The 11,772-nt window shown below is 40.7% G+C and overlaps 7 non-coding genes across 7 annotated transcripts; all 7 read right to left on the bottom strand.

The window, feature by feature from the left end:
- Positions 1-518: 518 nt before the first annotated feature.
- On the bottom strand, positions 519-600 carry TRNAS-GCU (transfer RNA serine (anticodon GCU)). The gene has a single exon. It is a non-coding gene; the product is annotated as a tRNA-Ser (tRNA).
- A 2,492-nt stretch (positions 601-3,092) lies between these two features.
- Positions 3,093-3,174, bottom strand: TRNAS-GCU (transfer RNA serine (anticodon GCU)). Its single transcript has one exon. It is a non-coding gene; the product is annotated as a tRNA-Ser (tRNA).
- A 2,492-nt stretch (positions 3,175-5,666) lies between these two features.
- Positions 5,667-5,748, bottom strand: TRNAS-GCU (transfer RNA serine (anticodon GCU)). Its single transcript has one exon. It is a non-coding gene; the product is annotated as a tRNA-Ser (tRNA).
- Positions 5,749-6,953: 1,205 nt separating this feature from the next.
- On the bottom strand, positions 6,954-7,035 carry TRNAS-GCU (transfer RNA serine (anticodon GCU)). The gene has a single exon. It is a non-coding gene; the product is annotated as a tRNA-Ser (tRNA).
- A 1,205-nt stretch (positions 7,036-8,240) lies between these two features.
- Positions 8,241-8,322, bottom strand: TRNAS-GCU (transfer RNA serine (anticodon GCU)). The gene has a single exon. It is a non-coding gene; the product is annotated as a tRNA-Ser (tRNA).
- A 1,205-nt stretch (positions 8,323-9,527) lies between these two features.
- On the bottom strand, positions 9,528-9,609 carry TRNAS-GCU (transfer RNA serine (anticodon GCU)). The gene has a single exon. It is a non-coding gene; the product is annotated as a tRNA-Ser (tRNA).
- A 1,205-nt stretch (positions 9,610-10,814) lies between these two features.
- TRNAS-GCU (transfer RNA serine (anticodon GCU)) lies at positions 10,815-10,896 on the bottom strand. Its single transcript has one exon. It is a non-coding gene; the product is annotated as a tRNA-Ser (tRNA).
- Between the last annotated feature and the right edge of the window lie 876 nt (positions 10,897-11,772).

Genomic DNA, 11,772 nt, shown 5'->3' with positions numbered 1-11,772 from the left:
GATAGCAGTCTTCTTGAACAGTGAAAGGGCAAGAAAACAACAAGAACAAAGATGGAAGTCAAAACCATGCATAAACAGCTCAATCCATAGACTGTATTGTTAATGCATCACCTGAACTTCACAGCCAACTTCTCTGCCCAAAAACGTAGAAACCAGACCATAAGATCTGAAGAGCATTTTGATGAGTCTTTGCTTTTTCACTGAAGATTTTAAGTTGGCCTCTAACGGAGTGGGCCTTATCTCTTCTCCTTCATTGTCTGGTGTCTGGAGTTGGACTAAGGCAATCCTTATCAGTCATAAACGAATGCTCAATCTGGCAAAATAAAACCCACCGTTTTTATTTGGCATGCCTGATGCAATCCTACATCGGATGACGTCTTCTCTTTTATATGCACTTAGTCAGCACAGATTTAAGAATCCTTCATTGCACTATCTCAGAGATTTGAGAAGGTCAAATATCCACCACCTGGGTTCTAAATGGAAACTAAGCTTTTCAACACGGAAGAAGGAGATTAAACCGACGAGGATGGGATTCGAACCCATGCATGCAGAGCACAATGGATTAGCAGTCCATCGCCTTAACCACTCGGCCACCTCGTCTACATGACAAACCTGAAATCAGGTGATATGATCTGATGAGGATTTTGACAAGTCTGTGCAATTGAGCTAAAGATTGTGTATCGGCCTCTGGCAAAATGGACCTTATCACATCTCCTACACTGGATAATGTCAAGAGTTAGACTAGCTCAAACCATATCAGAAATGAGCTAATGCTCAGGGTTTTTAATAACAGTATTTTTACTAAAGATTGAATGTCGTGTCTGTATTGAAGCCCTGAAAATTGGTTTATCCCAGATAGCATTCGCATTAGTTTGTCTCTAGACATCAGATGACACTGAAGATCAAATAAGGCCACTCTACCAGAAGCTGCTTTACTATCGGTCAGTAGGAAAAGAGGTGCTGTGGCTTAGTTGGTTAAAGTGCCTGTCTAGTAAACAGGAGATCCTGAGTTCGAATCTCAGCAGTGCCTTCTTTTCATAGTCCCGATATAGAAGTTTCGATTTTTAAAGGGCACCTTTCATAGTGAGAGACTAATGTCAAATTTGTCTTTCTCACATCTCTGAGATAGTTGAATGAAGGAATTATAAATATGTGCTGTCTAAGTGCTCAGAAGGAAGAAGATGTCATGCGATGTAGGATGGCACCAAGCATGCCAAATAATAACAGTGGTTTTCTTTTGCCAGATTGAAATGCTTCCATGCGCATCTCTCCCTGCTAGAAAAGTTTGATAGCAGTCTTCTTGAACAGTGAAAGGGCAAGAAAACAACAAGAACAAAGATGGAAGTCAAAACCATGCATAAACAGCTCAATCCATAGACTGTATTGTTAATGCATCACCTGAACTTCACAGCCAACTTCTCTGCCCAAAAACGTAGAAACCAGACCATAAGATCTGAAGAGCATTTTGATGAGTCTTTGCTTTTTCACTGAAGATTTTAAGTTGGCCTCTAACGGAGTGGGCCTTATCTCTTCTCCTTCATTGTCTGGTGTCTGGAGTTGGACTAAGGCAATCCTTACCAGTCATAAACCAATGCTCAATCTGGCAAAATAAAACCCACCGTTTTTATTTGGCATGCCTGATGCAATCCTACATCGGATGACGTCTTCTCTTTTATATGCACTTAGACAGCACAGATTTATGAATCCTTCATTGCACTATCTCAGAGATTTGAGAAGGTCAAATATCCACCACCTGGGTTCTAAATGGAAACTAAGCTTTTCAACACGGAAGAAGGAGATTAAACCGACGATGATGGGATTCGAACACATGCATGCAGAGCACAATGGATTAGCAGTCCATCGCCTTAACCACTCGGCCACCTCGTCTACATGACAAAACTGAAATCAGGTGATATGATCTGATGAGGATTTTGACCAGTCTGTGCAAATGAGCTAAAGATTGTGTATCGGCCTCTGGCAAAATGGACCTTATCACATCTCCTACACTGGATAATGTCAAGAGTTAGACTAGCTCAAACCATATCAGAAATGAGCTAATGCTCAGGGTTTTTAATAACAGTATTTTTACTAAAGATTGAATGTCGTGTCTGTATTGAAGCCCTGAAAATTGGTTTATCCCAGATAGCATTTGCATTAGTTTGTCTCTAGACATCAGATGACACTGAAGATCAAATAAGGTTACTCTACCAGAAACTGCTTTACTATCGGTCAGTAGGAAAAGAGGTGCTGTGGCTTAGTTGGTTAAAGTGCCTGTCTAGTAAACAGGAGATCCTGAGTTCGAATCTCAGCAGTGCCTTCTTTTCATAGTCCCGATATAGAAGTTTCGATTTTTAAAGGGCACCTTTCATAGTGAGAGACTAATGTCAAATTTGTCTTTCTCACATCTCTGAGATAGTTGAATGAAGGAATTATAAATATGTGCTGTCTAAGTGCTCAGAAGGAAGAAGATGTCATGCGATGTAGGATGGCACCAAGCATGCCAAATAAAAACAGTGGTTTTCTTTTGCCAGATTGAAATGCTTCCATGCGCATCTCTCCCTGCTAGAAAAGTTTGATAGCAGTCTTCTTGAACAGTGAAAGGGCAAGAAAACAACAAGAACAAAGATGGAAGTCAAAACCATGCATAAACAGCTCAATCCATAGACTGTATTGTTAATGCATCACCTGAACTTCACAGCCAACTTCTCTGCCCAAAAACGTAGAAACCAGACCATAAGATCTGAAGAGCATTTTGATGAGTCTTTGCTTTTTCACTGAAGATTTTAAGTTGGCCTCTAACGGAGTGGGCCTTATCTCTTCTCCTTCATTGTCTGGTGTCTGGAGTTGGACTAAGGCAATCCTTACCAGTCATAAACCAATGCTCAATCTGGCAAAATAAAACCCACCGTTTTTATTTGGCATGCCTGATGCAATCCTACATCGGATGACGTCTTCTCTTTTATATGCACTTAGACAGCACAGATTTATGAATCCTTCATTGCACTATCTCAGAGATTTGAGAAGGTCAAATATCCACCACCTGGGTTCTAAATGGAAACTAAGCTTTTCAACACGGAAGAAGGAGATTAAACCGACGAGGATGGGATTCGAACCCATGCATGCAGAGCACAATGGATTAGCAGTCCATCGCCTTAACCACTCGGCCACCTCGTCTACATGACAAACCTGAAATCAGGTGATATGATCTGATGAGGATTTTGACAAGTCTGTGCAATTGAGCTAAAGATTGTGTACCGGCCTCTGGCAAAATGGACCTTATCACATCTCCTACACTGGATAATGTCAAGAGTTAGACTAGCTCAAACCATATCAGAAATGAGCTAATGCTCAGGGTTTTTAATAACAGTATTTTTACTAAAGATTGAATGTCGTGTCTGTATTGAAGCCCTGAAAATTGGTTTATCCCAGATAGCATTCGCATTAGTTTGTCTCTAGACATCAGATGACACTGAAGATCAAATAAGGCCACTCTACCAGAAGCTGCTTTACTATCGGTCAGTAGGAAAAGAGGTGCTGTGGCTTAGTTGGTTAAAGTGCCTGTCTAGTAAACAGGAGATCCTGAGTTCGAATCTCAGCAGTGCCTTCTTTTCATAGTCCCGATATAGAAGTTTCGATTTTTAAAGGGCACCTTTCATAGTGAGAGACTAATGTCAAATTTGTCTTTCTCACATCTCTGAGATAGTTGAATGAAGGAATTATAAATATGTGCTGTCTAAGTGCTCAGAAGGAAGAAGATGTCATGCGATATAGGATGGCACCAAGCATGCCAAATAAAAACAGTGGTTTTCTTTTGCCAGATTGAAATGCTTCCATGCGCATCTCTCCCTGCTAGAAAAGTTTGATAGCAGTCTTCTTGAACAGTGAAAGGGCAAGAAAACAACAAGAACAAAGATGGAAGTCAAAACCATGCATAAACAGCTCAATCCATAGACTGTATTGTTAATGCATCACCTGAACTTCACAGCCAACTTCTCTGCCCAAAAACGTAGAAACCAGACCATAAGATCTGAAGAGCATTTTGATGAGTCTTTGCTTTTTCACTGAAGATTTTAAGTTGGCCTCTAACGGAGTGGGCCTTATCTCTTCTCCTTCATTGTCTGGTGTCTGGAGTTGGACTAAGGCAATCCTTACCAGTCATAAACCAATGCTCAATCTGGCAAAATAAAACCCACCGTTTTTATTTGGCATGCCTGATGCAATCCTACATCGGATGACGTCTTCTCTTTTATATGCACTTAGACAGCACAGATTTATGAATCCTTCATTGCACTATCTCAGAGATTTGAGAAGGTCAAATATCCACCACCTGGGTTCTAAATGGAAACTAAGCTTTTCAACACGGAAGAAGGAGATTAAACCGACGATGATGGGATTCGAACACATGCATGCAGAGCACAATGGATTAGCAGTCCATCGCCTTAACCACTCGGCCACCTCGTCTACATGACAAAACTGAAATCAGGTGATATGATCTGATGAGGATTTTGACCAGTCTGTGCAAATGAGCTAAAGATTGTGTATCGGCCTCTGGCAAAATGGACCTTATCACATCTCCTACACTGGATAATGTCAAGAGTTAGACTAGCTCAAACCATATCAGAAATGAGCTAATGCTCAGGGTTTTTAATAACAGTATTTTTACTAAAGATTGAATGTCGTGTCTGTATTGAAGCCCTGAAAATTGGTTTATCCCAGATAGCATTTGCATTAGTTTGTCTCTAGACATCAGATGACACTGAAGATCAAATAAGGTTACTCTACCAGAAACTGCTTTACTATCGGTCAGTAGGAAAAGAGGTGCTGTGGCTTAGTTGGTTAAAGTGCCTGTCTAGTAAACAGGAGATCCTGAGTTCGAATCTCAGCAGTGCCTTCTTTTCATAGTCCCGATATAGAAGTTTCGATTTTTAAAGGGCACCTTTCATAGTGAGAGACTAATGTCAAATTTGTCTTTCTCACATCTCTGAGATAGTTGAATGAAGGAATTATAAATATGTGCTGTCTAAGTGCTCAGAAGGAAGAAGATGTCATGCGATGTAGGATGGCACCAAGCATGCCAAATAAAAACAGTGGTTTTCTTTTGCCAGATTGAAATGCTTCCATGCGCATCTCTCCCTGCTAGAAAAGTTTGATAGCAGTCTTCTTGAACAGTGAAAGGGCAAGAAAACAACAAGAACAAAGATGGAAGTCAAAACCATGCATAAACAGCTCAATCCATAGACTGTATTGTTAATGCATCACCTGAACTTCACAGCCAACTTCTCTGCCCAAAAACGTAGAAACCAGACCATAAGATCTGAAGAGCATTTTGATGAGTCTTTGCTTTTTCACTGAAGATTTTAAGTTGGCCTCTAACGGAGTGGGCCTTATCTCTTCTCCTTCATTGTCTGGTGTCTGGAGTTGGACTAAGGCAATCCTTACCAGTCATAAACCAATGCTCAATCTGGCAAAATAAAACCCACCGTTTTTATTTGGCATGCCTGATGCAATCCTACATCGGATGACGTCTTCTCTTTTATATGCACTTAGACAGCACAGATTTATGAATCCTTCATTGCACTATCTCAGAGATTTGAGAAGGTCAAATATCCACCACCTGGGTTCTAAATGGAAACTAAGCTTTTCAACACGGAAGAAGGAGATTAAACCGACGAGGATGGGATTCGAACCCATGCATGCAGAGCACAATGGATTAGCAGTCCATCGCCTTAACCACTCGGCCACCTCGTCTACATGACAAACCTGAAATCAGGTGATATGATCTGATGAGGATTTTGACAAGTCTGTGCAATTGAGCTAAAGATTGTGTACCGGCCTCTGGCAAAATGGACCTTATCACATCTCCTACACTGGATAATGTCAAGAGTTAGACTAGCTCAAACCATATCAGAAATGAGCTAATGCTCAGGGTTTTTAATAACAGTATTTTTACTAAAGATTGAATGTCGTGTCTGTATTGAAGCCCTGAAAATTGGTTTATCCCAGATAGCATTCGCATTAGTTTGTCTCTAGACATCAGATGACACTGAAGATCAAATAAGGCCACTCTACCAGAAGCTGCTTTACTATCGGTCAGTAGGAAAAGAGGTGCTGTGGCTTAGTTGGTTAAAGTGCCTGTCTAGTAAACAGGAGATCCTGAGTTCGAATCTCAGCAGTGCCTTCTTTTCATAGTCCCGATATAGAAGTTTCGATTTTTAAAGGGCACCTTTCATAGTGAGAGACTAATGTCAAATTTGTCTTTCTCACATCTCTGAGATAGTTGAATGAAGGAATTATAAATATGTGCTGTCTAAGTGCTCAGAAGGAAGAAGATGTCATGCGATATAGGATGGCACCAAGCATGCCAAATAAAAACAGTGGTTTTCTTTTGCCAGATTGAAATGCTTCCATGCGCATCTCTCCCTGCTAGAAAAGTTTGATAGCAGTCTTCTTGAACAGTGAAAGGGCAAGAAAACAACAAGAACAAAGATGGAAGTCAAAACCATGCATAAACAGCTCAATCCATAGACTGTATTGTTAATGCATCACCTGAACTTCACAGCCAACTTCTCTGCCCAAAAACGTAGAAACCAGACCATAAGATCTGAAGAGCATTTTGATGAGTCTTTGCTTTTTCACTGAAGATTTTAAGTTGGCCTCTAACGGAGTGGGCCTTATCTCTTCTCCTTCATTGTCTGGTGTCTGGAGTTGGACTAAGGCAATCCTTACCAGTCATAAACCAATGCTCAATCTGGCAAAATAAAACCCACCGTTTTTATTTGGCATGCCTGATGCAATCCTACATCGGATGACGTCTTCTCTTTTATATGCACTTAGACAGCACAGATTTATGAATCCTTCATTGCACTATCTCAGAGATTTGAGAAGGTCAAATATCCACCACCTGGGTTCTAAATGGAAACTAAGCTTTTCAACACGGAAGAAGGAGATTAAACCGACGAGGATGGGATTCGAACCCATGCATGCAGAGCACAATGGATTAGCAGTCCATCGCCTTAACCACTCGGCCACCTCGTCTACATCACAAACCTCAAATCAGGTGATATGATCTGATGAGGATTTTGACCAGTCTGTGCAATTGAGCTAAAGATTGTGTATCGGCCTCTGGCAAAATGGACCTTATCACATCTCCTACACTGGATAATGTCAAGAGTTTGACTAGCTCAAACCATATCAGAAATGAGCTAATGCTCAGGGTTTTTAATAACAGTATTTTTACTAAAGATTGAATGTCGTGTCTGTATTGAAGCCCTGAAAATTGGTTTATCCCAGATAGCATTTGCATTAGTTTGTCTCTAGACATCAGATGACACTGAAGATCAAATAAGGCCACTCTACCAGAAGCTGCTTTACTATCGGTCAGTAGGAAAAGAGGTGCTGTGGCTTAGTTGGTTAAAGTGCCTGTCTAGTAAACAGGAGATCCTGAGTTCGAATCTCAGCAGTGCCTTCTTTTCATAGTCCCGATATAGAAGTTTCGATTTTTAAAGGGCACCTTTCATAGTGAGAGACTAATGTCAAATTTGTCTTTCTCACATCTCTGAGATAGTTGAATGAAGGAATTATAAATATGTGCTGTCTAAGTGCTCAGAAGGAAGAAGATGTCATGCGATGTAGGATGGCACCAAGCATGCCAAATAAAAACAGTGGTTTTCTTTTGCCAGATTGAAATGCTTCCATGCGCATCTCTCCCTGCTAGAAAAGTTTGATAGCAGTCTTCTTGAACAGTGAAAGGGCAAGAAAACAACAAGAACAAAGATGGAAGTCAAAACCATGCATAAACAGCTCAATCCATAGACTGTATTGTTAATGCATCACCTGAACTTCACAGCCAACTTCTCTGCCCAAAAACGTAGAAACCAGACCATAAGATCTGAAGAGCATTTTGATGAGTCTTTGCTTTTTCACTGAAGATTTTAAGTTGGCCTCTAACGGAGTGGGCCTTATCTCTTCTCCTTCATTGTCTGGTGTCTGGAGTTGGACTAAGGCAATCCTTACCAGTCATAAACCAATGCTCAATCTGGCAAAATAAAACCCACCGTTTTTATTTGGCATGCCTGATGCAATCCTACATCGGATGACGTCTTCTCTTTTATATGCACTTAGACAGCACAGATTTATGAATCCTTCATTGCACTATCTCAGAGATTTGAGAAGGTCAAATATCCACCACCTGGGTTCTAAATGGAAACTAAGCTTTTCAACACGGAAGAAGGAGATTAAACCGACGAGGATGGGATTCGAACCCATGCATGCAGAGCACAATGGATTAGCAGTCCATCGCCTTAACCACTCGGCCACCTCGTCTACATGACAAACCTGAAATCAGGTGATATGATCTGATGAGGATTTTGACAAGTCTGTGCAATTGAGCTAAAGATTGTGTACCGGCCTCTGGCAAAATGGACCTTATCACATCTCCTACACTGGATAATGTCAAGAGTTAGACTAGCTCAAACCATATCAGAAATGAGCTAATGCTCAGGGTTTTTAATAACAGTATTTTTACTAAAGATTGAATGTCGTGTCTGTATTGAAGCCCTGAAAATTGGTTTATCCCAGATAGCATTCGCATTAGTTTGTCTCTAGACATCAGATGACACTGAAGATCAAATAAGGCCACTCTACCAGAAGCTGCTTTACTATCGGTCAGTAGGAAAAGAGGTGCTGTGGCTTAGTTGGTTAAAGTGCCTGTCTAGTAAACAGGAGATCCTGAGTTCGAATCTCAGCAGTGCCTTCTTTTCATAGTCCCGATATAGAAGTTTCGATTTTTAAAGGGCACCTTTCATAGTGAGAGACTAATGTCAAATTTGTCTTTCTCACATCTCTGAGATAGTTGAATGAAGGAATTATAAATATGTGCTGTCTAAGTGCTCAGAAGGAAGAAGATGTCATGCGATGTAGGATGGCACCAAGCATGCCAAATAAAAACAGTGGTTTTCTTTTGCCAGATTGAAATGCTTCCATGCGCATCTCTCCCTGCTAGAAAAGTTTGATAGCAGTCTTCTTGAACAGTGAAAGGGCAAGAAAACAACAAGAACAAAGATGGAAGTCAAAACCATGCATAAACAGCTCAATCCATAGACTGTATTGTTAATGCATCACCTGAACTTCACAGCCAACTTCTCTGCCCAAAAACGTAGAAACCAGACCATAAGATCTGAAGAGCATTTTGATGAGTCTTTGCTTTTTCACTGAAGATTTTAAGTTGGCCTCTAACGGAGTGGGCCTTATCTCTTCTCCTTCATTGTCTGGTGTCTGGAGTTGGACTAAGGCAATCCTTACCAGTCATAAACCAATGCTCAATCTGGCAAAATAAAACCCACCGTTTTTATTTGGCATGCCTGATGCAATCCTACATCGGATGACGTCTTCTCTTTTATATGCACTTAGACAGCACAGATTTATGAATCCTTCATTGCACTATCTCAGAGATTTGAGAAGGTCAAATATCCACCACCTGGGTTCTAAATGGAAACTAAGCTTTTCAACACGGAAGAAGGAGATTAAACCGACGAGGATGGGATTCGAACCCATGCATGCAGAGCACAATGGATTAGCAGTCCATCGCCTTAACCACTCGGCCACCTCGTCTACATGACAAACCTGAAATCAGGTGATATGATCTGATGAGGATTTTGACCAGTCTGTGCAATTGAGCTAAAGATTGTGTATCGGCCTCTGGCAAAATGGACCTTATCACATCTCCTACACTGGATAATGTCAAGAGTTAGACTAGCTCAAACCATATCAGAAATGAGCTAATGCTCAGGGTTTTTAATAACAGTATTTTTACTAAAGATTGAATGTCGTGTCTGTATTGAAGCCCTGAAAATTGGTTTATCCCAGATAGCATTTGCATTAGTTTGTCTCTAGACATCAGATGACACTGAAGATCAAATAAGGCCACTCTACCAGAAGCTGCTTTACTATCGGTCAGTAGGAAAAGAGGTGCTGTGGCTTAGTTGGTTAAAGTGCCTGTCTAGTAAACAGGAGATCCTGAGTTCGAATCTCAGCAGTGCCTTCTTTTCATAGTCCCGATATAGAAGTTTTGATTTTTAAAGGGCACCTTTCATAGTGAGAGACTAATGTCAAATTTGTCTTTCTCACATCTCTGAGATAGTTGAATGAAGGAATTATAAATATGTGCTGTCTAAGTGCTCAGAAGGAAGAAGATGTCATGCGATGTAGGATGGCGCCAAGCATGCCAAATAAAAACAGTGGTTTTCTTTTGCCAGATTGAAATGCTTCCATGCGCATCTCTCCCTGCTAGAAAAGTTTGATAGCAGTCTTCTTGAACAGTGAAAGGGCAAGAAAACAACAAGAACAAAGATGGAAGTCAAAACCATGCATAAACAGCTCAATCCATAGACTGTATTGTTAATGCATCACCTGAACTTCACAGCCAACTTCTCTGCCCAAAAAAGTAGAAACCAGACCATAAGATCTGAAGAGCATTTTGATGAGTCTTTGCTTTTTCACTGAAGATTTTAAGTTGGCCTCTAACGGAGTGGGCCTTATCTCTTCTCCTTCATTGTCTGGTGTCTGGAGTTGGACTAAGGCAATCCTTACCAGTCATAAACCAATGCTCAATCTGGCAAAATAAAACCCACCGTTTTTATTTGGCATGCCTGATGCAATCCTACATCGGATGACGTCTTCTCTTTTATATGCACTTAGACAGCACAGATTTATGAATCCTTCATTGCACTATCTCAGAGATTTGAGAAGGTCAAATATCCACCACCTGGGTTCTAAATGGAAACTAAGCTTTTCAACACGGAAGAAGGAGATTAAACCGACGAGGATGGGATTCGAACCCATGCATGCAGAGCACAATGGATTAGCAGTCCATCGCCTTAACCACTCGGCCACCTCGTCTACATGACAAACCTGAAATCAGGTGATATGATCTGATGAGGATTTTGACAAGTCTGTGCAATTGAGCTAAAGATTGTGTATCGGCCTCTGGCAAAATGGACCTTATCACATCTCCTACACTGGATAATGTCAAGAGTTAGACTAGCTCAAACCATATCAGAAATGAGCTAATGCTCAGGGTTTTTAATAACAGTATTTTTACTAAAGATTGAATGTCGTGTCTGTATTGAAGCCCTGAAAATTGGTTTATCCCAGATAGCATTCGCATTAGTTTGTCTCTAGACATCAGATGACACTGAAGATCAAATAAGGCCACTCTACCAGAAGCTGCTTTACTATCGGTCAGTAGGAAAAGAGGTGCTGTGGCTTAGTTGGTTAAAGTGCCTGTCTAGTAAACAGGAGATCCTGAGTTCGAATCTCAGCAGTGCCTTCTTTTCATAGTCCCGATATAGAAGTTTCGATTTTAAAAGGGCACCTTTCATAGTGAGAGACTAATGTCAAATTTGTCTTTCTCACATCTCTGAGATAGTTGAATGAAGGAATTATAAATATGTGCTGTCTAAGTGCTCAGAAGGAAGAAGATGTCATGCGATGTAGGATGGCACCAAGCATGCCAAATAAAAACAGTGGTTTTCTTTTGCCAGATTGAAATGCTTCCATGCGCATCTCTCCCTGCCTGCTAGAAAAGTTTGATAGCAGTCTTCTTGAACAGTGAAAGGGCAAGAAAACAACAAGAACAAAGATGGAAGTCAAAACCATGCATAAACAGCTCAATCCATAGACTGTATTGTTAATGCATCACCTGAACTTCACAGCCAACTTCTCTGCCCAAAAACGTAGAAACCAGACCATAAGATCTGAAGAGCATTTTGATGA

Source organism: Anomaloglossus baeobatrachus, chromosome 7, assembly GCF_048569485.1.
Source record: "Anomaloglossus baeobatrachus isolate aAnoBae1 chromosome 7, aAnoBae1.hap1, whole genome shotgun sequence".
Lineage (NCBI taxonomy): Eukaryota > Metazoa > Chordata > Amphibia > Anura > Aromobatidae > Anomaloglossus > Anomaloglossus baeobatrachus.
The sequence above is the reverse complement of the archived record's forward strand: the minus strand, read 5'-3'. Positions and strand labels throughout refer to the sequence as shown.